This window comes from Papio anubis, chromosome 1 (assembly GCF_008728515.1).
Source record: "Papio anubis isolate 15944 chromosome 1, Panubis1.0, whole genome shotgun sequence".
Taxonomy (NCBI): Eukaryota; Metazoa; Chordata; class Mammalia; order Primates; family Cercopithecidae; genus Papio; species Papio anubis.
This window is the reverse complement of record NC_044976.1, coordinates 135,061,054-135,084,526: the sequence shown is the minus strand read 5'-3', so window position 1 is coordinate 135,084,526 and position 23,473 is coordinate 135,061,054. Positions and strand designations below refer to the sequence as shown.

Below are 23,473 nucleotides of genomic sequence, written 5' to 3'. Positions count from 1 at the left end.
GACTCGATTAGATGAGCACAGCTCAATGAACAATCACTGTCAGAAGGTCACAAGGGAATCAGTAAATCTTGGTAGGGAACAGGGGCTAGAGAACTGGATGGCACATGTTGGTTGAGTCCATCTGCCTGCCTGATTTTATCAAAGATTTATGGAGCTCCTACTCCCTACCAGGCACTGAGTTCAAATCAAGGAAGGTATCACAGCTTCTGCACTCAAAAAGTTTACATTTGGAAGGGGAGAGAAATAAACGTCACTTTGAACCGGGCACAGTGGCTCCCACCTAAAATCTCAGCACTTCGGGAGGCCAAGGTGGAAGAACCGCTTGAGGCCAGGAATTTGAGACCAGCCAAGCCAACGTAGTGCCCATTTTTACAAAAAATTAAAAATTAGCTGGGTGTGGTGGTAGCACACTTACAGTCCCAGCTACTCAGGAGGCTGAGTTGGGAGGATCACTTGAACCAAGGAGGTCAAGGATGCAGTCAGCTATGATTGTGCTACTGCACTCCAGCCTGGGTGACAGAGCAAGACTCTGTCTCAAGAAATAAAAATAAAAACTAAAAACAGCCACTTTTCAAACTGTTAGATGCATGCAACTACAGAGGCAAGCACAGGGAGAAGGGGCTCCTGTCACCCGCCTCATGGAGAGGGTGAGGAGCAGAGGTACAAGCTAAGCCTGCAATGGCCCTGGGGCAGGAGAGAAGGATGTTGAGGGAAAAGGATCTGCCTGCTCTGGATTCACAGGGAAGTGATCTCCTGTACTAACTCCTGTCTATGGGCGGTAGCTGCTTCTAACATTCCGACGAGAAGAAATTTTAGACTAAATCCCGTTGCAATGAAAAATGGTGCTGTACTGAACTAATGGCATCTGTTACAGACAAGGGAGTGGGGACTGGCAGGACTTACTGCATGGGCTCATCATGCCAGCCCTAGAGGCGAGGAGGGTCACCAGAGGAGACATAGTTACTCAGATAGCAGGTGCACATAGCAACACCCACACCTGAGAGCTGTAATTATCAGCCCTATCTGACCTAAAGTCCCTTTTCTCTAAAAAATAGTTTGTATCTCCTGAAATGGAGTTAGTGCATAACATAACCTACATGCATCCATATTTTCCACAAAGAAAAAGAAAAAGAAGCAATATGAGGGCCTAACTAGGTCATAGAGGTCACAGAGGAAGAAGGAAAGGAACGTATTTGTAACAAAATGATGTGTATTTTAATATGTAAATGTTTGGGTACAGCTACTCCAGAAGACAACATAAGGGGTGAAAGGTTCACATCCATACTCAGAATCCTCATAAGCATGACTGTGACAAGTGCAGGCCAATATAGGGAGGTGGATCCCAAGTAGCCTTGGTCATAGTTCATGTGATTTTCTGATGGAATGGGAATGACTCTTGGTAAAGTTTGGAATAAAGTAAAGCCCCATCTTCCATGGAAAACATGGTCTATATTTGTGAAAAAAGCACTCTGGGTCTATATGTAAAACAGAGCCAGGGGCTAGCCTCAGTTAATTATAGCAATCAAATGGATCAGCTGCCTTTCTGGCGGTGATGACCCACCCACAAAAACATGCCCCTTGCAAAAGATCTCCTGCATCCCTTTCCAGAAGAGGAGAAGAGGAAACAAATGAGGTGCCTGGTGCGGAGCCCCAGTTCCCACTCCATGATGTGAAATGCCCAGGATGCTATAAAATCACCACACTTGTTAGCCATGTACAAACAGTAGTTTTGTGTGTTGGCTTCTCCACTGTCCTCCGCCAGCCCACAGGAGGAGAAGCAAGACTTCCAGAAGCCTGATCCTTCAGGAGGAAGCAACACTGGACGCACTCTGCCTCAAGATGAGTGGGAAACCATCCCCATAAACACGTCTCCCATTAAAACAAAACAAAACCAGCTGCCTTGAGTCCTTTCAGGCATAACTTTGTATTAGTTTCCTGTGGTTGCTAAAACAAATTACAAGTTTAGTGGCTTAAAACAACACAGATTTATTCCCAGACAGTTCTAGAGGTCAGAAGGCCAAATCCAGTTTCTGTGCTAAAGTCAAGGTGTCACCAAGGCTGGTTCCTCATGGAGGCTCTGAGGAGAGAGGCCCATTTCTTACCTTGTTCAACTTCTAGTGGCCGCCTGCGTTTCTTGGCTCGTGTCCCCTTCCTCCATCTTCAAATTACATCACTCCAATCTCTGTTGCTGTCACCATATCACTTTCTCCTCTGACTCTGACTTCTCCTGTGTCCCTTCTTTGAGGAGTGCTGTGATTACATCAGGCCCAAGCGGATAATCCAGGACAATGTCTGCATCTCAAGATCCTTAGTCACATCTGCGCAAAGTCCCCATTGCCATGGTAAGGTACCATTCACAGATTCTGGGTGAGAACGTGGACGTCTCTGGGAGCCATGATTCTGCCTACCAGACTTTGATTCCAGTTCCTGCTGCAGTGTGCGCACCACCATTGATGTCGGGTAAGACATACACAAGTCTTGCAGGACTGTGGACAGTTCTTTGCCATGGGGGATAATCCACACATTGTAGAACATCTAACATTCCTGACTGTAGACTAAATGGCAGTAACATTCCCAGTCAACCTGACAAAGAAAAGAACTCCTTACATTTCCAAAATGTAAGGGGTAGGTACTATCTACCTACCCCCACCCCCAAATTGAGAACCATGTTTCCAGAGGAATCAGGCAGGTTTCAGGCATGGCTTGATCAGGACTTCAGACCTATTTTATGATTTTCTGGGCTTGGCCTTCCTCTGTGTGTCAGTGTCATCCTCAGCTTTCCTCACTGAGGCAAATTGGCTGCAGCTATTTCAGAAGAAAATCCATATGCTGCACAGGTCAAAGGAAGACAGAGCACTCTCCCCATAGTTCCAGGAAGATCCCTGAGAGCCACACTGACTGGGTCAAATGAAGTCACATATCTGCCCTGATTGGTGGTTTACCTGAGGCATGGAGTTTGTAATGGACCCTTCCCTCCCTCCCTTCCTTCCTTTCTTCCTTCCTTGTCACCCTGGAGCAGGAGCTGGGAATGATATCAGTGTCCCTGAAGCTCATGGTGTGTGTGTGTATGATGCCAGGAGAAAAAGTTGAGCATTGTTTGTTAGGAGAGGGAAGAATGCTGGGTGGGGACCCAACAAACGTGCATAAATAGAGAATGTGGCACATTCTCAGAAAAGCAAGCTCCTTGGTGCAACTGTGGTGTGAGGAACAGGAGAATCCCGGGAGTAAGCAGAAAATAGACCATTTATTTAATCCATTTAATCAGTTTCCCTTGTTCGTTAGCCAAGCTTCCCACATACTCGCCCATTGACTTGGAATGCCCTGACTGGGGAAGGGAGCCTCTGGTCCTCTGAGTGACTGGGTTTCTTGCTTTGAATCAGTAACTGGGCACTTTGGTTTATACATCAGTCTCTGTGAGCCAGCTTAATGTTAATTGGACCCTGAAAAAGTGGTCACCTTCATGGTGTGTGACATCAGGTTCCTGAGCCTGCATGACTAAACCCAACCTGCGACAAATCTGCCAAGTTAACAGTGGCCCTGAGAGGCCTCCTGCTGACTACCAAGCCAGCCTCTCCGTAGTGACCCCTCTCCACACTGCCATGTTCCATTAGCCATCTACCACCCATAGTGAGGTTTTTGTTGTTGTTGTTGTTGCTGTTGTTGCTTTTTGAGACAGGGTCTTGCTCTGTTACTGAGGATGGAGAACAGTGGTGTGATCACAGCTCACTGAAACCTCAAACTCCCAGGCTCAAGCAGTCCTCCTGCCTCCACCTCCCAAGTATCTGGGACTACAAGTATGTGCCACCACACCCAGCTGATTTATTTTTATTTTTATTTTTTGTAGAGACACGGTCTTTCTGTGTTGCCCAGGCTGGTCTCAAACTCCTAGTCTCAAGTGATCCTCCTGACCTGGCCTTCCAAAGCACTGGGATTATAGGCGTGAGCCACTGCATCCGGTCTCCTATCATGTTCTTAGTCTGATTTTGCGACTGAAGAAACTACGGCTCAAAGAGGTTAAATGATGGGGCTATACAGCCAATAGGTGGGGGAGCCAACAGTTGAACCCAAGTTTATCTGACCACAAAGTTTCCCATTATTACCACCCTGTCTCTTTTTGTATTAGTAACATCTAATGAGATAAACAGGCTCCAAAAGCCCCTTCTCATCAAAACAGTAGCCAACTATATTCACACAAGCTGCTGTGCTTAATCACACAAGAACAGAGATCATCACACACATACTCATCTCATGCCTTTGTGTTATTGTTTGAGTCTTTTGTCCCCTGGTCCACAGCCTCCTCATGTCCTTCTCTCCTCCATGTGCCCAGTATAACAGGAGCGCTGTGAATCAGCAGGGAAGTGTCCTTTTCCAAAGCCAAATAAGGGGCTGGGCCCTAAAAACAGCAATAACCCCCACAAGGCTTTATTAATTCAAACAAAGTGTAATCTGTGGTAGGGAGGATTTCTAGGGCCACAAACAAGAGCGAATATGACTTCCAAAGGAAAAGAAAGGGAAAGCCGGGCTGCCTACCTGTTTATTGGGAACAGTTGTTCCTCTAGCCCAAACCACATCTCCTTAATAGGGAAGAGGAGTGCAGCCCTATCAGGGAGCTTTTATTCTTAGGGCAGGAAAAGAGCAAATGATGTTTCTTTAGCCTGCAATATGTCAGCATCGAATTTCTCATTTCCCTCTCTTCTCCTCTCCCTCTACCCCACCCCCAAGCCCTGGTGTTTGTGGCCTTTTGCTTGCAGGAAAATTTATTTCCCATCTGACACTGTTGAAATAATCCATAGCACCTTCTTAGGGATGAGATGAACTGGAAGGTGTGGAAAACGCAATCAAAATTTCCACTGTGTCTCAGCACCTTAGCTTCTGGAAAAAGAAAGGAAGTAATCTGGACCTTGCCTTGCGGGCCCACAAGGTCTGAGAGGGGCTCTGATGTCGGGGGCGAGTCCTTAGCGTCGCGGGAGCCCTAATCAAAATAGAGAGGTGAAGCTGTCTTGCTGCTGGCCTTGGAGAAGGAAGCCTCCGTGGGCCATGGCCCTGCCAGGGAGAGAGAGAGAAAAAAATGGTTTTCCGTTTGAGAGGCTCCAAATTATGAAGATAGCCATCGATGGGTTTCATTTGCCACCGGACAGTTTTTTCTTCCCGAAAAGCTTCCTGATGTCATTTTAAGTACCCAGGAAAGAGCCTTGTTACAAGTGGCTGTGACATCGATGAATGCCATTTAAGGCCGGCTCACTCCTGGGCAGTCAGGGCTTGGGCTTGGTTCAAGATTCTTCATGGGCACCTAGGCAAAGGTTGGGCCAGCCTCCTCCCCATCCTCTATTTGTTACTAGGGACCCACCCCAAAGGGATATAGTGGATGGTGGTGGTGGTGGTGGTGGTGGTGGTGGTGGTGTGTGTGTGTGTGTGTTAGAGGCCATTGGTATCCTCCCTGAAGTCAAGTTGAAAGGTCAATCCCTGTGTTGTTAGAAACTTTTCTAAAAACTCCACACATTTATTGCCCACTATGTGAAGCTGAGCATCTTGTCTTAAATTTATTAACACTTTTTTTTTTCAAATGTCAGAGGAGACAACCCTGTAGGGATTGAGTGTTCGTTGTACACAGGCCATCTGTGTTTGATTTCATCAGTCTCAATGGTTTTCCCTCTGCCTTTCACCTTTCCAGACTGAGCGGTCCTTCTTCCCAAGCAAAAGTCTGTGTTCGTCTTTATCCTTCAAAGTTGACTCCCTTCCACGTGGGGGTGGACAGGCCAGGGAAAAAAATGCCAGCTAAATAGAGAGGCCCTTCTATCTGGGCATGGATGTGAGCCTTCTATGCTGCTTTCTAAAAATAAACTGCAAGCATATAGGTGGTGAGGGAAATGCAAAATCAATTCTCCCTTTCTTCTAGGGCACACAGGTAGACTACATTGTCCTGCCTTCACTGCAGTAATAGTATGATTATGTGACAAAGTTCTTGCCAATAGAATTTAAGCAGAAATTATATGCATAACTCTTACTAGGCATTAAAAGAATGAGCATTCCTCCTTCATGCTTTTGCTGTCTTTCCTCCAGCTGGACAGTTGGAACCTGCAGCAACCAAGCTTTTTTTGAGATGGAGTCTTGCTCTGTTGCCTAGGCTAGAGTGCAGTGGCGCTATCTCAGCTCACTGCAACCTCTGCCTCCTGGGTTCACATGATTCTCCTGTCTCAGCCTCCCGAGTAGCTGGGATTACAGGTGCACATGCCACCACGCCTGGCTAATTTTTGTATTTTTAGTAGAGATGGGGTTTCGCCACGTTGGCCAGGCTAGTCTCAAACTCCTGACCTCAGGTGATCCACCTGCCTTGGCCTCCCAAAGTGTTCAGATTACTGGTGTTAGCCACCATGCCTGGTCGCAACCAAGCTTTGACATGCTAGTGACAACAGTGTCACAGAGCAGTGACTTGGAAGGAAGTGGGGTCTCAGAATGACCAGGCAGAGCAGAGCTTCATACCAGCCTGGAATGCTCACCTGGAACGACACATGAGAGAGATTGAAACTGTCTGTTCTAAGTCACTGACATGTTGGGGCCTCTTTGGTACAGCAGGATAGCCTCACCCTAACTAGTTTACCTAAGAAAGTTCTGCTCCCCTTCCTCCCTGGAGGAGGGGGAAAGGCACAGACATGGAACTATTGATGGTCACTGTTTGACAGAGATTTTTGCTTTTGTTTTCAATGCAAAGGTTTCAAAAGTGCTTTGAACCATCTTTATTGATTCATTCCACAGGGATTGCCCAAGCAGCTCTACATGTAGGAAGGCAGTATGTTGCCTGCGTCCCATACCCAATATTCTCTGCCCACCCTATGCCCACCATGTCCAAGGAAGCCCCCTTCCCAGGTTTTGAGGAAACAGGATCCGTAGAGATGAAATGTGAATTGCTGGTCAAATGCCTTGCTGTGTGGGCAGTAGATGGAGGACAATGAGGATGGAGTGTTTAGGTCAAGAAAAGCCTTCTCTGTCTTTGGGCACCAGTCTCATTCCTGCTCTCATAGACTTGCAATTGTTCACGTCCATTTGTTCACCACTAAATTTATTCCTGACACACAAATCTCCCTCCTACCCGAGTCTGTGTCTTTCAATGTGGTTATTGTCAATGATAACTGTTTAAAGGAGGCAGGGGCTATGTTTGGTCAGAAGGCTTGGGGGCGTCCCCTGACTCTTCCCAACCAGGGTATTGAACTTCTAGTCTCTGGAATTCAGGTTTCACATCTATAAAATGGGACAATGTCTTCTGTCCTGATTGTCTCACATAGTTGTTTTAAAGCTGAGACGCAAATATGGAGTTGATGAGTTTTTCTGAGTCCCATCATTTGTAGCCCCATGAGCACCCCCAAATTGAGGACGATACAATCTGACATGGCGACCCCCAAATGAACCACTGCCCCATATTTATGAGGCCCAGTCTATAAATTTCCAGATCTGCAAATATTTCCTTTTACAGAGGCCTTAGTGAAAGTAAAGGGACTGTCCAGATGTCCATCAATGGATGAAAGAATAAACAAATTGTGTTATAAACATATGATGGAATGTATTTCAGCCATAAAATGGAAGTACTGACACACATCATGATGTGGGCGAACCTTGAAGCCATTATGCTACATGAAAGAAGCCAGACACAAAAGGTCACATGTTTGGTTTCATGTACCTGAAATGTTTAGAATAGCTAAATCCATAGAGACCTAACACAGGTTGGGCTTGCCAGAGGATGTGGAGAGGGGAAAATGAGGAGAAACTGCTGATGGGTATGGAATTTTATTTCAGAGGAACTAATTTATCTAGTTCCAATTTTTATTTGGAACTAGATAGAGGAGGAGGTGGCACAGCATTGTGAATTACTAAATGCTACTGAATTGTTCACTTTAAAATGCTTAATTTTATGTTATCTGAATTTCACCTCAATAATTATTTTAAATAAAAGGAGCCAATTAAATGATAGTGTTTCACAATGGAACCTCAGGAGTGGTTGCTTGTGAACCTTGTGATGAGTTATTCTTCAAGCTCTCTGAAGAGATTCTCCTCCATTCTCTCCACTCGGAACCCTACCAGCAGATCCTCAAATAATGTCGTTTCATTCAGTGTTGTTGCATTACAACAGTGATGAGAGAAAAAATAGATTCCCAGCTGGGGTAACCATCTGTGTGAGTTTATTGTCTCCCCATGTCTGCGTGGGTTTTCTCCAGGCACTCCGGATTCCTTGCACATCCCAGAGCTGTGCACATGAGGTTCATTGGTGGGTCTACCTGGCCCCAGTGTGAATGAGTGTGGGCGTGAGTGTGATTGTGCCAGTGAAGGAATGGCGTCCTGTCCAGGGTTGATTCCCACCTTGTGCTCTGAGCTCCTGGGATGGACTCTGGCCACCTCTGACCTTGAAGTGGAATAAGCAGGCTAGAAAATGATTGAATGAATGAATACAAATTATTGTCCAACAAAAATCTGTAAAGTAGACAATAATCATAAAAATGCAAGACAATAAAAAACATGGTACCAAAATGCTCAACAAGCTACCATATCGGTTACTGTTTCTTTTTGAACTTCATGGTGGTCAGAGATGGTCCTGATGATTTTCCCTTTGCAAACATTTATTCATTGGTGTAACCCACCACCAACCACGACCACTGTCACTCATTGATTACTTATTTTCCAAGGTTGGGTAAAAATCTTACCCATTTTGATTAATTTTTCATATATATATACATATATACCTAATATTTATTTCATGTGGGTAATAATAGAAGTGTTTTGGGTCTCTATTTACAAGTTTGGTGATGTTTTTATGACCAGAAATATAATGGAGGAACTTTACTCTTACTTATAGCAATTAGCCTATGGCAAAATCGCTTTCATTATGCATCATTTCACTGAAAGTTGTAGTTTCTGAGAACCCATCTGACATTCAGTGGGGACTTACCGTACCTGTAAAGCACTAACTGCTCTTGGAGTTACCATGTCTTTGATGCAACAAGGGCTGAATCAGGACTTGATTCACCTCACCAACTGGCTGCCTGCCTTAGCTTCCGGGTTCATGCTCGGCCAGCTTGAGTCGGGACACTTTGAAATTTATATGTATGTATTCACTACATCCTACAAATATTGGAAAAGCCATTTCAGAGAAATTAGGCAGATCCAGGTTTCCAGGACAGGCTTTAAAAAGTGAAAACTATCTGTGTGACTGGGAGGATATGCAGTAAAATGTTCGTGGTGATTGTGTCTTATCTGTGGATGCTGAAAATATTAAGATGTGGGCTTTAACTCTCGTTTTTATGTGTACCTAAGTATTTTAGAACCATTCTACAATAAACAGGACTTGTTTATGTAATTTTAAGGAAAATATAGATGGGAATGGTTTGTTTAAAGATGTAGTATATGCACTCATCAGAAATGATATTCATTCATCAGACCTTTATTTATTTATTTATTTATTTATTTATTTATTTATTTATTTTTATTTTTTGAGAGGAAGTCTTGCTCTGTCACTCAGGCTGGAGTGCAGTGGCTCGATTTTGGCTCACTGCCATCTCTGCCGCCCAGGTTCAAGTAATTCTCCTGCCTCAGGCTCTGAGTAGCTGGGATTATAGGCACACACCACCATGTCCGACTAATTCTTGTATTTTAGTAGAGATGGGGTTTCACCATATTCACCAGGCTGGTCTTGAGCTCCTGACCTCAAGTGATCCACCTGCCTTGGCCTCCCAAAGTGCTGGGATTACAGGTGTGAGCCACTGAGCCTGGCCTCATTAGACTTTTAGGAGTCCACATAACAAATGTTTCTGGAGCCCTGGTGGGTATGAGGCTTATAAAAATGAGAATGGCTTTCTATAAGAGAGTTCATAGTGATCATCACCCTCCTGTACTATGTGTGATATTTGAAGTCTTCAGAAAGCAATGTGGAAACACAGTGGGGAAGATGCAGTAATTCTACCCAGAGGAGACAGGAAGAACTTTACAGACTTCTGTCCCAGCCAGCTGGTCTACCCATTCCCTTCATTTCTCCAGTCTTCATTGTTGTCTTTCCTTCTTTGCTTTTATCATACCCTGTCCTTCCTCCACTTCTGAATTACCTATCACTTGCTGATAGTATCATGCTTAAACATGTTCTATGCTACTTATCTTTTCATGTACATATTGCCCCAACAAATAATAATATTTTTTAGGACAGAAGATACTATTTTATACCTTTCAGTAACCACAGCATCCTTTTAAAAAAGTGTGTTATTGATAGTTATTATATCATACATATATTCTGAATCCATCAGTAATATAATAGGACTAGGCACGGTATCTCACACCTGTCATCCCAGCACTTAGGGAGGTTGAGGCTGGAGGATCACTTGAGCCTAGGAGTTTGAGACCAGCCTGGACCACCTAGCAAGACATTGTCTCTACAAAAAATAAAAAAATTAGCCAGGCATGGTGGCTGAGGAGGGAGGCTGAGGTGTGAGGATCGCTTGAGCCCAGGAGGTAGAGGTTTCAGTGAGCCAAGATTGTGCCACTGCACTCCAGCCTCGGTGACAGAGCAAGATCCTGTCTCATAATAATAATAATAATAATAATAATAATAATAATAATAAAATGGGCATGCCAGAATAATCTTTACTATTTGGTTTGTAAAATTCTTAGGATGTATTTTTAAAAGAATCACTGTCATAAATTAAGAGCTGGTGGGCACAAGCCAGGCTACTCATAACATTCTCTATCTTTAGGGGAGACGAAAGTAGACTGAAGAAGTAGCTGAAAAAATGAGAGTTTCATAAAGCTATTAAGCTCATTAGTTGTATCAAAAATGGAAACTCTGAATAAAATGTGTTCCCACACAATTCACTTTTGTTTAAATGCTTAATACAAGGTAAGGCATGAAAAGAATCATTGTCTAGATTGGAAATGATTCTTTCTCTAGAATGAGAGATAATTTCTGAAAACTCTTTAGATAAACAAGACCCTTTTCAATGTATCTTCAGAAAGGCTTGTTGAATTCATTTGGTTTCAGCCTGATGGTAAGTAACAATGAAGCCCAGAGTAACAGTAGCTAAAGTGAAATAGGAGTTTACTTCCTTCTCAGATTTAAGAAATCTGGAGGTAGCCACTTCAGGGCTGGTGTAGCCCTCCATGGTGTCAGGGAACCAGGTCTTCTATCATGTTGCACTGTTTTCTATGACTTCCATTTCCAAGGCTCCATACTGGAGCTCTAGCCATTATGTCTGCAGTCCAGAAGGCAGAGAGAAAGAAGGATATACTCATATACTCCTTTGTTCTTCTCCTCCTTCTCCTTCTTCTCCTTCTTCTTCTTTTGTTTGAGACGGAGTCTCACTTAGTCGCCCAGGCTGGAGTTCAGTGGCACGATCTCGGCTCACTGCAAGCTCTGCCTCCCGGGTTCACGCCATTCTCCTGCCTCAGCCTCCCGAGTAGCTGGGACTACAGGTACCCGCCACCACGCCCAGCTAATTTTTTGTATTTTCGGTAGAGACGGGGTTTCACCGTGTTAGCCAGGATGGTCTCGATCTCCTGACCTCGTGATCTGCCCACCTGGGCCTCCCAAAGTGCTGGGATTACAGCTGTGAGCCACCGCGCCCATCCTACTCCTCCCTTATAAAGGACTCTTCAGGCCAGGCATGGTGGCTCATGCCTGTAATCGCAGCAATTTGGGAGGCTGAGGTGGGTAGATCACCTGAGGTCAGGGGTTGGAGACCAGTCTGGCCAACATGGCGAAACCCCCTCTCTACTAAAAATACAAAAATTAGCCAGGCATGGTGGCACACACCCGTAATCCCAGCTACTCAGGAGGCTGAGGCAGGAAGAATTGCTTAAACCTGGGCAGTGGAGGTTGCAGTGAGCTGAGATCATGCCACTGCCCTCCAGCCTGGGCGACAGAGTGAAACTCCATCTCTAAATAAATAAATAAATAAATACAGACTCTTCAGGGAAATTGCATAACACCACACTTGTCAGGTTAGACTGGAGAGTGTGATCTCTATCCTTGACAGCAATGTGCCCAGTTAAATATTGGAGTGCAGGAATTTTTAGCCTTTTTTGGTGCCATGAACCCCTTTGGCAGTCTGCTGAAGCTTATGGACTCCTTCTTAGAATAATGTTTTTAAATGAATAAAATAAAATATATAAGATTACAAAGGAATCCAGTTATATTGATAAGTGATGCTGTTGACAAAGCCTTTGAAATCTGTAGATCCCAAGTGAAGTACCCCTTCTACAGTATCGAAAAAGGGAGAGAGTTATCAGTCTCTGACATGTGACATAGAAAAACCTTTCAGAATGGCTTTGTTCATGATTCAGCAATTGTTGAGCTCCTATTTTAAGTCTAGCCCTGTGCTGTGGATTATGATAGATACAAGAGAAGAGGTGGCCTCTCCTCTCAGACAGTTATGCTCTAATAACCTACATCATTAATAAAAGAGAAAATATTCAGCTTATAAGGTGAGTAGACGTATAGGCCACATCCAATATACCAGCATTTAGGGAGTTCAAAATAAGGGAAAGATTACATGGAGTGGGCCTTGGAGGAAGGGAAGAAAGAAAAGTATAAGATTTATTCTGGGGCAGGCGCAGTGGCTCACACCTGTAATCCCAACACTTTGGGAGGCCGTGGCAGGTGAATCACGAGGTCAGGAGTTCGAGACCATCCTGGCCAACATGGCAAAACCCCATCTCAACTAAAAATACAAAAATTAGCCAAGCATGGTGGCTGGTGCCTGTAATCCCAACTACTCAGGAGGCTAAGTCAGGAGAATCGCTTGAACCCGGAAGGCAGAGGTTGCAGTGAGCCGAGATTGCGCCATTGCACTCCAGCCTGGGCGACAAGAGTTAAACTCCATCTAAAAAAAAAAAAAAAGATTCTGAAAGAAAGGAGAGGCAGCATATTTTGGGGAGGGGGCAGGAGCATGTAACGGGTGGAGATGGGATTGGCAGGAGGATCCCAAGGGGTTCCAAAGAAAATGGCTTAAGAGAAGTGACTGGCAAGGAGAGCGTGTGATTGAGCTGATTTGAAGTAGAGAATTACTATTAGTTATTGGAAATAAAGGGATGAAGAGGAGTCCAGAAATTTCGGTGTGTACAGAGGTCAGTATGAAATTAAATAGAATTAACTTAGATAGAAGGAAAACCTTCACATTTCTGACAGTGGGTGTTTCTGGGGAGATGAACATGTAGTAGTTAAAAGGACTGAAGTTTTATCTGTAATATTTTATTTCTTTAAAAACAGAAAGAGGCCGGAACCCCTTAGGATCCTCCTTTCATCCCTTTATTTCCAATAACTAATAGTAATTGGAAATAGGTGTTTGTTATGTCATCCTTTGTGTTTTTCCTCTCTATCTTTAAACATTTGACCAGATTAAAAATGGTCATCATCACTTTTAAAAGTTTAAATGAATTTTTACTCTGTTCTTGATATGATTTAACTCACCAAATAAATTCAAGCTACACACATTCTAAAGTGTTACGGCTACTTTAAAGAGGCTGCTTTCTTCCCACTGCCCTGAAACACGACATGATGGTTCTTTCCTTAAATTCTTTCCTTAGTCTGGAGTGTGCTCTCATTTCCTCCCTGCCCTGCCATTGTCTAGATTCCACTCAGGATCAGCTCATATCCCTTTTTTCCAAAAATCTTCCAGCCCATTTTGATTTCTTCTTGTGGAACTCCTATAGTACACTCACATGTACCACTTAGCATATGTCATTTGACTTTGAATTTATCTTGTCTTTCCCATAGAAATCACGAAGCTCCTTGAAGGCTTAGATTTCTTATATTCAGGGATGGCAATAAAAGCTTCCATTCCCCCATTCCCATGCTATTCCCACAGCAGACATCACTAATCAACCACATCACTTTTTCCCACTGAGCTTGGACATGGTCTCAGGATCCTTCTTAACAGAGCTCCTGGGGCTGTTGTAATTGCCAATTGTAGATTGGGCATGCAGATGAAATGTCTTTCCATCCCTGCCTATACCTCTATAGTTTCCAAAGTACCAGTGTTATTCCCAGGAGAGACTCAGAAGGAACTAGCATAATCCTGAAAATGCCAAAATTATAAAAATCTAAGGCAGTTTAGGTTTTGAAGAAGCCTTATAACTCATTTTAGTGATAGGCTGATGGCTGGTTCAACTGTTTGAAAGTTTTAAGAAAACCAGGGGACTCCGAAATGTTGGAAAAGGGATTAATATAATCCCAAACACCCATGCACCTGATACCCATTTAGTAGGAAAGCGTGGCTGCCAAGCTACAGGCGAAAAACTCAAGTCCAAAGGCATTTCATCATTTCATTATGAAGTGGAAGAACGAGCCTTTCCAAAGCTCTCCAAGGCCTTGGGAAAGCCCTAGGCCAGAGAGAGAGGAGAAGGGTAGGGGACTGGCTCCTGAGTATCCTTGAGAAATAGGACAGCAAGGACAGAGGCCTGAGGAGTCCTCACATGGACATCCTTGAAGTCTTATCTACCCGTGAGTGTCTCAGAGTCCTGGAAAGTCCCATGCCAGCAAGCTGATTGGGGAAGCCTCTTCCTGCATGGCTTTTTTTCTGGCTTCATTGTGGTTTTTTTTCCCTACATTTTAAATTTTCTATAATGACCATGTTTTATTCTCATGATCAGAAACTGAAAGAAAAAAGAAAATATATCCCAGAGGAATACCACTCTTTTTTCCTAAAGTGGTATTTACTATTACTCTACCTTTGAAATCTGAGAGAAAGAGAAAAGCAAAGCATATCATTTCAGCCAGCAAGAAAGTGGGAACTGGCAACTGGAAGGGGTTTTATATAACCCCTTCATCAAAATACTCTGTATGGTGACTGGTCATCTATTTACTCTTGCATTCATTCTTTCTTTCTTTCTGTCATTTGCTTAATAATCATTGATAGAGAGGCTACTGCGTGCTTGGGATACAAGAGAACAAATTAGATACAACCCCTGCCCTCATGAAGTATTCAGTCTGCTGGGGGAGTGAGGGTGCGGTAAGCAGAGAACAGGCATTTATTAGATACCACACATAAGGATATTCAATTGTAGCCAGGCTAAGTATTGTACCATAAAGCCTGGGCTGGAGGGAAGAGGTAACTTCATTGTCATTCCCAGCTCTGTGCTGTCTCCACCATCACTGCATTGGCTGCGGACTGTAGCAGAGCCTCCTTCCTGCCTCTCCCTCTCCAATCCATCTTGCAGCTCCTTTTACTGCTGACCTTCCCACAGCCCTGCTTTCTGTACTCGGTAGCTCCATAACACACGATTGCTTAGTATTGTCAATTCTCTCTCTCTCTTTCTCTCTCTTTCCTTCCTTCCTTCCTTGCTTTCTTCAGACAGGGTCTAGCTGCATCACCTAGTCTGGAGTGCAGTGGCATGATCATAGCTCGTTGCATCCTCGAACTCTTGGGCTTAAGCGATCCCCCCACCTCTGCCACCTGAGTAGCTAGGACAACAGATACACCACCATGCCCAGCTAAGTTTTGTTTTTTGTTTTTTGTTTTTAATTTTTGTAGAGACAGGGTCTTGCTATGTTGCCCAGGCTGGTCTCAAGCTCCTGGGCTCAAGCAGTCCTTCTGCCTCAGCCTCCTAAAGTGGTAGGATTATAGGCATGAGCCGTCATGCTCAGCTCCTATTGCCGATTGTCTTAAGGTTAAAGAACTGTGTCTAGCTTGACCCTCCTGGGGGATCTCACCTCTCCCAGGGTCTCCACTAGCCCATATGGCACCTTTGGTGCAGATTTTTAAAAGGTGGCTCTGGCCGGGCGTGGTGGCTCACACCTGTAATCCCAGCACTTTGGGAGGCTGAGGTGGGTGGATCACAAGGTCAGGAGATCGAGACCAACCTGGCCAACACGGTGAAACCCTGTCTCTACTAAAAATACAAAAATTAGCTGGGCGTGGTGGCGGGTGCCTGTAATACCAGCTACTCGGGAGTCTGAGGCAGGAGAATCACTTGAACCCGGGAAGTGGAGGTTACTGTGAGCTGAGATCGCTTCATTGTACTCCAGCCTGGCGACATAGGGAAGCTCTGTCTCAAAAAAAAAAAAAAAGGTGGCTCTTCCAGCCTTTGACCAGGGCACACCGCTTGGGGACCCAAGCTCAGGTTGAATTTCAGTCCCTAATTCTCTGCTTTCCTGTTTTACCTCTGCAAGTAGACCACATCCCTCCTGAGCAGAAATTTTCATCTTTTTTTTGTATTTTGGTTCTCACAGCCGTCAACTAAGCCCTGGACACAAGGCACAGTATCTTCTTAGAGATAGATATGAACAACTGACTGCTTCTTTTTTTTTTCAGATGGAGTCTCACTCTGTCGCCCAGGCTAGAGTACAATGGTGCCATCTTGGCTCACTGCATCCTCTGTACCCCGGGTTTAAGCAATTCTCCTGCCTCAACCTCCCTCGTAGCTGGGATTACAGGCGCCTGCCACCACGCCAGGCTAATTTTTTGTATTTTTGCTAGAGACGGGGTTTCACCATGTTAGCCAGGATGGTCTCAATCTCCTGACCTTGTGATCCGCCCGCCTCAGCCTCCCAAAGTGCTGGGATTACAGGCGTGAGCCACTGCGCCCAGACAATTTTTGCATTTTTAATAGAGATAGGGTTTCGCCATGTTGGCCAGGCTGGTCTTGAACTCCTGACCTCAGGTGATCCACACGCCTCAGCTTCCCGAAGTGCTGGGATTACATGTGTGAGCCACCGTTCCCGGCCTGACTGATTCTTAAATGACGACAACTTTCAGTGGAATCCTGTGCAGCCTCTACATGTGCTCTTGGAAAGTATTCACCCAACTGGAACACCACAAGAGGTCTTGGAGTTTCCAGGGTAGTCCTGATTTTGAATCTTTGAATCTCACTGTCTAACCACGATCATGGAAAACTTTCTCACTGCCTTAAGGCCTCCATTTCTCCATCTGCAAAGTGGGAGGAATAGCTGGGCACTTTGTATACAGAGAGCTGGGAAGAGAGGACAAATCAGGGCACATTGAAACCTTCAGTAGCTGAGGGGACACGGGAGGAAGACGCATAGTGGAGAGAAGTAGAGGGAATGGGTCCTGTCTCTCCTGATCTTCACAAGTGAACAGAGTTTACCACAGGAACTGAGAGCAGTTGGGGCCTACTGCTCTGGGGAGAGTGCCTCTCACCAGTGTGGCCCTTATCTGTTTGCAAGAGCCGCCTCCTTCCTGGGCCCCCAGCCACCTGTGGTTGACTGAAGCTCTCAAATGAAATTTGACCCAACCACACAACACCCAACCTGAACACCACAATAGGTCTTGGATTTTCCAGGGCAGTCCTGATTTTGAGTCTTTGTCTCACTGTCTAAACATGGTATGTTCCAGTTCAGGGCCCAAAAACCTGATCAGCTGCACACTGGGAGTCCTAGGTGAAAGGTTAAAGTGGAGACCTTGCCTTGTTTCTCACTGGCACCTCCGTTTCCTGAGCCCAGCCCCTGCCCTCCCGCTATCCCAGGACTCATCTGACCGTCATGCCAATGGCGGGCTCACTGGGGTCTGGGGGGGATCAGGCCCTCACTGTCTAATTCATCAGGGACTAGCAGTGGGATGTGGATTGGGGATGTTTTGGGGTGGACGGGTCTTTTGATGGGTGGCACTCAGGTCATATCAGAATAGGGGCTGAAAGCAGATAAAGGCAGGAGAAGCCCCGCTTCCCTTGGCATCCTGCATGAGTGAACAGAAACAGGAAGCAGAGGAGTGTGACGGGGTTGGAGACACCAGAGCACAGCGTGATGTGATGGCTGCTCTGCCGCTCCTCGATACTGAATCTTCCAAGGGGCCATTTCCTCATCTATACAAAGGGCCCGTAACTGGACAGGATGTGTGCTGAGCGGCCGCCCAGCTGTGGCTCCTCTCTGAGAACACCAGCCCCTGGCAGTTTCCTGAACGCAGTGACCCCGCTGCATACCTGTGACCCCACCCCTGACTGGGCCTGGGAGCCTCCTCTGTCTGAGGCAGCCCTGTGGGAGCTGGCAGGAGGAGAGACACATGGAGGGGACTTCTGCGGCTGAGGGACAGCCAGGAGAAGGGCGGTGGGGAAACTTGTGAGTAAGCAGAAGCCATGAGACAGGGTGAAGGCGCGTGAAGACAGACGGAGCCGCAGCGGCAGGAGGAGCAGCTACAGACACTGCAGGGTCCCCGGGAAACTGAGTCATGCCTTGGGCAGAGTCACTTGGTAGGGCACAGCACGGGCAGTGCTTCTGAAGGCACACCTGCTGCTGTGGAATCCTGAACAACACTCCAGTTCTCCTAAAGGTCCAATTGTCTTGATACCAAACTGATTTCCAGTGTTGCTTTACTTCTAGTTTATCCCTACAATTGTGCTCCCCGGCCCGTGGGGACCAGCATTGGTCTCTGTCCCTTGCAACCTGAGACAGTCAACAACTGGTCTTGGTGGTTCATCTGTACCCACTTTACAGAGGAGAAAATAGAGTCATAGAGGTCCGTGTCCAAGGTTGTGGCTGGTAAGTGCTAGAGCCGGGATTGAACTCGGACTTGCTTGATTCCAGCTTCTTTCCCACCATACGCAGGTATTATTGCTGGAAAAAAGGCAAACCTAGAATGTTACGCCTGCAGGGTAGGCGTGAGCTCCCGCCATGGCCGGAGTTCCAGCCGTGTCCTGGTTCTCATCACGCAGACACGCTTTGAACCTGAATGTGGAAAGTGGAAAAATGCCAAACTGGTTTGAGAAGAAAGGGGGAGAACGTCAAGTGGAAAATATTCTGTTCTCTGCCTCATCATTAGAAGAAAGGAAAGGGGTGTGTGTCTCATTTTTCTTAACAAAAGCAACACAGGAAGAAAATTGTTTATTAAACCAGGCACAGTGGCTCAGGCCTGCAATCCCAGCACTTTGGGAGGCCGACCGGGTGGATCGCTTGAGCCCAGGAGTTCAGGACCAGCCTGGGCAACATGGCGAAACCCTGTCTCTACAAAAAAATTTAAAAATTAGCTGGGCAGGATGATGTGTGTCTGTGATCCCAGCTACTTTCCCAGCTACTCGAGAGGTTGAGGTGGGAGGATTATTTTGAGCCCAGGAGGTTGAGGCTGCAGTGAGCTATGATCACACCACTGCACTCCAGCCTGGGTGACAGAGACTTTGTCTCAAAAAAAAAAAAAAAAATTAAAAAAAAAGAAAAAGAAAACTTTAAGACACTGCATACTTCAGCAAGTAAGCAAAGATGCAGAGACACTCATTTTGGCTCTCAAGCTCTTAAGAAATCTTTGCAAAAGAAGAAGAAAAAAGATAATCGCTAGCCTTTATTTTATTTTATTTTTTTTAAAGAAACCTGAAATTGTTCCGGTGACTTGAGGGCATAATTGAGCGATTTTGTTTTACTTGAGGTCATATAGATTGCATATAATAAGCTGTCAGCTTATTCTACCTGTACCCCAACTGCCTAAGACAAGGCTGAGCATACAGTAGGTACATAATAAGGCTCAATGAACAAACCTGCTGCCTGATTACCCGCCAGGCTCCAACAGCTTGCAGGCATAGTAAGGTCTGAACCCAGTGTCTGGTAACCTAGCAGCTCCGTTGAAGGTTACCAGTCCTGGAAAACACTTGGCCTAGAATGATCTTTATAAGAGGCCTTGGGGCCAGGCACGGTGGCTCACGCCTGTAATGCCAGCACTTTGGGGGGCCAAGGCCAGCAGATATTTTGAGCTTAGGAGTTCAAGATCAGCCTGGGCAACATAGTGAAACCCCGTCTCTACTAAAACTACAAAAATTAGCTGGGCATGATGGCATGCGTCTGTAGTACCAGCTACTTGGGAGGCTGAGGCACAAGAAACGCTTGAACCCAGGAGGCAGAGGTTACAGTGAGCCGAGATCATGTCACTACACTACAGCCTGGGTGACAGAGCAAGACTCTGTGTAAAAAAAAAAAAAAAAAAAATATATATATATATGTGTGTGTGTATATATATATATATATATATACACACACACACACACACACACACACTTCCGAGGTGGAAGTGGCCAGTCAGGAAGTCAGGAAGGAGGTGAGTGTTATGGGTCTTTCAAGGCTGCTAGGGTCCCTGTCTGATCCCTCACTGGCTCCATTCTTGCCAACCTCTCCTAAACCCTCTGACCTAGGGGACCTGACTCCGTTGTTAGATGTCAAAGTGTGAGGCATATCCTTTCCCATTCATCTTTGAAAATTGAGTTCCACTGCCTCCTCCTCCAGGAAGCCTTCCTTGATTCTCTGTCTCATTCCCCCTGCTCTTCCCATTCAGGATTAAATCCCTCTCCTCTGTGTCCCCAACTTTTGCTGTGCAGTAGTGCATCTCTCTGTCCTGGTATTCATCATACCAGATTATGATAATCAGTTCACACTGTCAGGGCCTCAGGGTAAGAGGCAAGTCTTCTTTAACTTCATATTATCAGTACTTAGCCAAGGGCCTGGCATGTAGTAGATGCTCAATAAATGTTGCTGAATGAATAAAAGAAAAGAAGGGAAGTGGGGAGGACATTTTGGGAAATATGAAATTTTCTTTTTGAGATTTATCTCAAAAATATGTGTCTAGTACTTGTCCACAGAAAGCAATTAAAGTCAGGATTCTATTTTCTGCAAATGATTGAGTTTCTTCACTCCCAGTTGCATCCTGGGCACCTAAGGCAGGAGGAAATTGGGGTAGATTTAGAGGGATTTGGGAACATTGTGTCTGAGGAGTATGTGTGTGTCCTTACACATTTCTGAACTAAATAGATGTCTCTGAACCACATACAAAAGGCAAACATGCCACATTTTGTCTCCCTGGAACTTAGTAACTTAGCAATTTCACCGTTGGGACCACAGCAACCCACTAGCATTCAAATCACTTAGTGCAGAAGGGGGCTTGCTCTCTTGTTCACTATTGTAGCCTCAAGCCTAGAAAAGGCCCTAGCAATGGGTAGGGCAAATGTGCTCATGCTGCAGAGCGCCGGGAAGAGTCGCTCAGCTCGAGGAGACTTTATTTCTTTATTATTTATTTACAATTATTTGAGTCAGGGTCTCACTTTGTTGCCCAGCCTGGAGTGCAGTGGCACAATCATGGCTCACTACAGCCTCAACCTCCTGGGCTCAAGTGATCCTTCAGCCCCCAGAGTAGCTGGGACCACTGGTGTGAGCCACCATGCCCAGCTAATTTTTGTGTTTTTGTAGAGTTGGCATTTTGCCATGTTGCCCAGGCTGGTCTTGAACTCCTGAGCTCAAGCAATCCATCAGCCTCAGTCTCTTAAAGTACTGGGATTGCAGCCATCACACCCAGCCTTGAGGAGACTTTAAAACACCTCCATCAACCCTCTTTGAGAATCCACCCAACACCCAGTGGATGTTCAATGGCCCCCACGACCCCACCTCAACAATCTTGAGGGCGTCTGACAGCTCCTGGACAGTCGCTGTGGAGGGCTCCCCAGAGGGAGGGGCAGAGCTGCACCATCCCCCGGACCCCTCCAGGGGCTGGTAACCACATAAAATCCAGCTGGTGGTCTCACCCAGTAGGTAGACTTTGACTATTAGAACTAGCACAACAACAAAACAAAAGCTGCCAGCATCTGTTAGTTGAGAAGAAGGCCTGTCCTGAAGCAGCCGTTGCTTTCTTCTTAAAAGTAAATATAACGCTGGGTGCGGTGGCTCAGCCTGTTATCCCAGTACTTCAGAAGTCCGAGGTGGGATGATCGCTTGAGTCCAGGAGTTCCAGATTAGCCTGGGCAACATAGCAAGACCCTGTCTCTAAAAATAAAAATAAAAACAAATGAAATACATATATATGTATCTCCAGGGATGATGGTACATACCTGTGGTCCCAGCTACTTGGGAGGCTAAGGTAGTACAGAGTTTTGGAACCAGGTCTGTCCCTCTGCTGGCAGGCTGCTTCTCACCTGTGTGAGGAGTACTAGCATCTGCCCAGGCCCAGCTTCTCACCTGGGACCTCAGCTGCTCTTCCCAGAGATCCAAAGTAACCTTGGGAAGGGGCTCCAGGGTGAGACTAACGACCGTCCCATGCCCATCAAAGGTGAGTGCCAATGGCCTTCAGCCCTTTCAGGTGGCACTTCCTGCTGACAGAAGCAGCTGCTGGCCCCCTGCCGCGTCTGGGGGAGCCGAGTCCCATCTCAGGGCATCCCCACAGGAAGCGGAGGGGACTCCAGGGGTCTGGGCTGGGGTCTCTTTCTCATGCTTGATTGTGTAAGTGTCTAGATCATCCAGACCAGACCTTGAACACTCAACAGAGCCACTGTTGAAGTATTCTGGGAAAATATATCTGGTGGCAAAATCTTGCTTCCTTCTGTTTTATGTATGACAATTGCCTTAAAGGGAAAAAAAGTTGGAATGACTAGTATCATTATTCTTTTCTTGCTTTTATTTTCTACCCCAGAGCCATCTGTCATCAAAAAACAGTTTACTTTACACTTCTCAGGTTGAGTTCCACATTCAGGGAAGATTGGTTGGAGGACAATGGTGACCTCTGGACGCCCCAGTCATGGGGGCTGGGAGATGCAGGAGGTGATTGAGTGTCACCCCACAAGGGTGCTCAGGAGAGAGCTGAACTGAGCATCTGCAGAAGGCAGATAAGAGCAGTGCCGCAGCTGTGTCTGCACTGTGCATGGGCCAGTGAGGTGCTTAAGGCAGGCAGATGGAAATCCATGTCCCCTGTCTCTTCTCGCTGTGTGGGGGTAAGGGCACACAGTAGGGTGGAAACGCAGTTGAAGTTCTGCCTTTGTGGGTGGCAGATCTCATCTGTGACATGGTGGTCGGGGATCACATATGGTGGCAGCTAGCACAAAAACACTCTACATTGAGTTTTTGTTTCATCCTAAAGAGTATGGGGTCCCTATGGGACCAGAGAGACCGGGGTCGGAGCTGACAACTACTCATTATCAGATTTCAACCTTCTCATAGCTTCTTACGGGAGGAGTTAAATCAGAGACTCTAGGCTCCAAAGGTACAGATGGAAATGGGAAGATGCATTGATTATCTAAATATTTTGCTTACACCAGGTCTGATATCCAGACATTGAAAGATGGGTATTACACATTTGGGTTTCAGGGTTGACGCTGAGCTAAGGCATCTGAGAGCTTCAGTCTTCATGTGAGCTTAGATAAACTTTAGCACAATTTTTTGAGTGACATTTTCAGACGACTCAGATTGAGGAAATGTCAGTCTTGGCAACCAGAAATGACACTGTCTTCACATTGTCCCCTCCACCAGAAGGTCTGAGCTCTTACCCGGCACAGGCACGCTAATCAGAACTTAATTATGTAACCAATGAAGAGTGTACTCAGGGTTTGAGGAGCAGGATCACCTGGTCAGATGTATATTTTCACAAATATCACCCTGGGCGTGTGTGGGTGGTGGGTTCTGAGGGGGAAACTGGCCTTGCAGACACCAGTGGAAGACCAGTGGCGTAACCTGGATGGAAGTTGGTGACAAAGGCCTGTGAATCTTTTTTTTTTTTTTTTCCCCAGATAGGGTCTTGCTCTGTCACCCAGGCTG

The 23,473-nt window shown here is 45.8% G+C and overlaps 1 pseudogene; it reads left to right on the top strand.

Moving 5' to 3' along the window:
* Nucleotides 1-477: 477 nt before the first annotated feature.
* On the top strand, nucleotides 478-2,140 carry LOC110741290 (annotated as a pseudogene).
* The last annotated feature ends 21,333 nt before the right edge of the window (nucleotides 2,141-23,473 follow it).